A 3,800-nucleotide genomic window follows, 5' to 3' on the forward strand; every position below is an offset into this window, starting at 1 on the left:
GTTCCTTCTTGGCCTCACCATATCCTGCGTTCTTGTGCGGGGACGGGGACTAGAGTCCCCGCAGGACAGGGACCGACAGACAGAACGGGAGGAGGCGTAAGAGGGAGCGAGATGGAAATATACACGTATATGTACACGTATGTATCCCGACATACAGAGAGACATGGACAGAGACAGAGAAAAAGGGGGCTGGCTCGCGGGAGAGAGCTCCTGAGCGAGAGGCAGAGCCCAACAGGCACGTCACAGAGCCAGAGAGACGTGGGGGGGCCGGGGGGGAGGGACGCACAGGCGGGCACATGGACTGGGACAGACTCGCTGAGGCTGTGTTGAAGTGGCAGCCTCTCCACCGGAGTGTGGTCGTGCCCGGGGCTGGGCTCCACTACAGAGGCAGTGCCCGGGTATTGGCAGTCACCCTTGAAGGCCCCGGGCCAGGCCGGAGGGCCAGTGGGCTCCGAGCCCCGCCCAGGGACCCCCCCCAAGGGAGGAGAGTGGCAGCCCACAGGCACCCTGGTTGTGAGGGTTGTGTGCCTGCGTGCCTGCACTTCCCCTTGTGGTGGTCTCTCCTGGAGTCCAAGGGCGTGCGGTGTGTTTGGGTGCTGCTCCCTCTGTCCCCTGGTTTGACCCGGCTCTTTGTGCCCTGTGTGTTGGGGCCACCACGAACGGCGGGAAGGGAGGGCTCCTGGCTCTTGTGGGCGATGGGAGGGGGCGTGCGGGGGTGTGGGTAGAGGTGCCTGCCGGCGGAGACACAGGCTTGGATAACTGCTGCAGGCTGACGGCCTGCCTCAGCGAAGAGGACTAAGAAGAGGGTGTGGGGTGGAGCCCTGGCCGACGGGGCTGCCAGCTTGTAGTGCCGGGTGGCTGACCGGCCTCTGGCCAGGGGGACCTTCGGCTGGCTGGGCGGCTTCAGAGGGGCAAGGGGCGGCAGGGGTTCGGAGGGAGCCACGCCGGGGCGGCGGCGCAAAAGGAGAGGCAAGCAAAGCCTACAGGTATTCCCAGGCGGTCTCCCATCCAAGTACTAACCAGGCCCCTCCTGCTTAGCTCCAATTCAGAGGAGATCGGGCGCGTTCAGGGTGGTATAGCCGCCGACGCTGGGACCTGGCTCCCTGCGCCCCAAGAGCCTGCTCCCGGACTGCCTCGTGAGCGCGCCATGCAGATGCTCCGCTCTGGTGGCGAACATCGACCTGCTGGCCGGCTCCGCCGTCACCGCGTCCCCGCCCAGTCCGCTCCCGCCTCCGAATGCCCCTGGCGTGGCGGCGGGCTACCCTGGCCCGCAGCGAGGCCACTTCGCGCCACCGGAGGTTCCATGGGACACTGCCATTTCCTGATGGTGCCAGAAGTCGTGGAACTCTGGCATCCTGGGACTCCCCGCACCCAGACCGGCATACAACCCGCCCCCCTACCGCCACCAGGTTTACCCCCAACCGCAGCCCCAAGGCTGGTGGAGGCCTGCACCAGCAGGCAACCCTGGGCCTGGGAGGGGGGCGGCTGGGGCGGGGGCGGCGGCGGCGGCGGCGGAGGCAGGGGAGGGTGGCGAGGTAGGCGATGGCAACCGCGTGGATGGCGCCAGGGCGGCGATGGCAGCGGCGACAATGGGGCTTTGACGGTGGGCGCTGGGGAGCGGGAGCGCTGGCGGCGGCGGCGTGGCGGGAGAGGGCGTGAGGGCGGTGCTGGCGCGGAGGCCGGGAGAGCAGAGGCGGAGATTGAGGGAGTACGGCAAGGCCGGCGGCTGGGGTGGGGCGGGGAGAGGGCGGTGCTGGAGGCGGGGATGGGGAGAGGGGTGATGGCGGCGGCGGCAGCGGGAGAGCAGAGGAGGGTGAATGAGGGAGTATGGCGTTGGCGGCGGGGGTCGCGGACGGGGCGAGTGCAGCGCTGGCGGAGGATGGCGGCGGGCGGCGGCGGCGCAGAAGCGGGGGCTGATCGGGAGCAGCGCTGGCGGCGGCGGCGAGGGAGGGTTGCGAGGTCGGCAATGGCGTCGGCAGCGTTGTGTCGGCGGGGGCAGGGGAGGGCAGCGCTGGCGGGGGGTGGGAAACGCGGTGATGGCGGGGGCTTTGGTGGTGGCGGCGGGGCCAGGGCAGCGCTGGTGGCGGCGGTGGGGGCGGCGGCGGTGGCGACCGCCGCTGGGCGGGGGATCCGGATGACGGCTGCGGGACCGAAGAGGACGAAGAAGAGGGTGGGGGAGCACTGGCCGACGGCCTGGTGTGCCGCCGGGCTGCCAGCTTGTAGTGCCGGTGGCTGACCGGCCTCTGGCCAGGGGACCTTCGGCTGGCTGGGCGGCTGCAGGGCAAGGGGCGGCAGGGGTTCGAGGGAGCCACGCCGGGCGGCGATGCAAAAGGAGAGGCGAGCAAAGCCTACAGGTGTTCCCAGGTGGTCTCCCACCCAAGTACTAACCAGGCCCGACCCTGCTTAGCTTCCAGTTCAGACGAGATCTGGCGCGTTCAGGGCGGTATGGCCTTAGGCGCTGGACCCGCTCCCGGCGCTCCAAGAGCCTGCTCCGACCTGCCTCCTGAGCGCGCGCCATGCTGCTGGGCCGCTGGGTGGCGAGCATGTCTGCCTGAGCGCCTCCCGCCCGCCCCCTCCTCCGGACGCCGCTGGTGTGGGCGACGGGCTACTCCTGGCACACAGCGAGGCCCCTTCGCGCCCCCCCAGTGGCTCCACGGGCCTCGGTCACTTCCCTGACTGTGACAGATATCTGGGCGCCCCGGCATCCTGGGACTCCCCAGGCCCCGAACGGCTTTTACCCCGGGCCCCTACCCCAACCCCTCTCATCCCCCATCCCAGCCCCACAACCGCACAGCCCCCCTTGCTGCTGGACTGCCCCCACCTCTCAGGGCCACCGAGGGGGGCGCAGGGTCCTCTCAGTCCCCTCCGGCCCTAGGGACGTGCAACCCAGGCCCTGGCCCTGGCCGGCCCCACCCACTGGCCCAAAGCCAGGGAGAGCCACCCGCGACCAGGGTGCAGGAGCTGGTCTGCAGCCACCCTTCGTCACAAGCCTTCAGTCTGGGCCTCGCCTCGTCAGCACCCGGAGTCCCGCCTGACCTCCGGTCCCTTCAGTGGTTTCACGTCCCGTCTCCTGACCCGGGAGGTGAGAGAGGCCAGAGACGGAGCAAGAGAGTGGCGGAGAGAGACAGACGGGACTGGGGACAGACTCCCAGAGAGCAGTTTGAGGCTCTGGGCCTCGTGTGGAGGGGTGCTGCGTGGGGCTGCATGGTCATCAGCTGTGACCGCTTGGCCATCAGCTGTTGCCAGTTGGCCATGGGCCCCGGAGGTGCTGCGTGCTGGCTGCTAGGAAGCGCGGGTGGTGGACTGCAAATTGCAGAGGGGCGCGGATTGCAGTGGGCCGGCTTGGTGGGTCGACGGTCGGTGTGTCGGTGGGTTGGCAGAGAAACGGCCGACCGGTTGGGGATCGGGCGGCTCCGGCCTGCCGTGTCTCCAAGCCAGCCGCCCGTGAGAAATGGTGCTCTCAGCCCCCTATCCGTGGCTCCGTTGGTGTTCCTTCTTGGCCTCACCATATCCTGCGTTCTTGTGCGGGGACGGGGACTAGAGTCCCCGCAGGACAGGGACCGACAGACAGAACGGGAGGAGGCGTAAGAGGGAGCGAGATGGAAATATACACGTATATGTACACGTATGTATCCCGACATACAGAGAGACATGGACAGAGACAGAAAAAGGGGGCTGGCTCGCGGGAGAGAGCTCCTGAGCGAGAGGCAGAGCCCAACAGGCACGTCACAGAGCCAGAGAGACGTGGGGGGGCCGGGGGGGAGGGACGCACAGGCGGGCACATGGACTGGGACAGACTC

The 3,800-nt window shown here is 68.8% G+C and overlaps 1 pseudogene; it reads right to left on the reverse strand.

Moving 5' to 3' along the window:
• Positions 1-2,338: 2,338 nt before the first annotated feature.
• LOC141569954 (5S ribosomal RNA) lies at positions 2,339-2,457 on the reverse strand (annotated as a pseudogene).
• Positions 2,458-3,800: the final 1,343 nt, after the last annotated feature.

The sequence above is a fragment of the Rhinolophus sinicus genome, unplaced genomic scaffold, assembly GCF_036562045.2.
Source record: "Rhinolophus sinicus isolate RSC01 unplaced genomic scaffold, ASM3656204v1 Contig363, whole genome shotgun sequence".
NCBI lineage: Eukaryota > Metazoa > Chordata > Mammalia > Chiroptera > Rhinolophidae > Rhinolophus > Rhinolophus sinicus.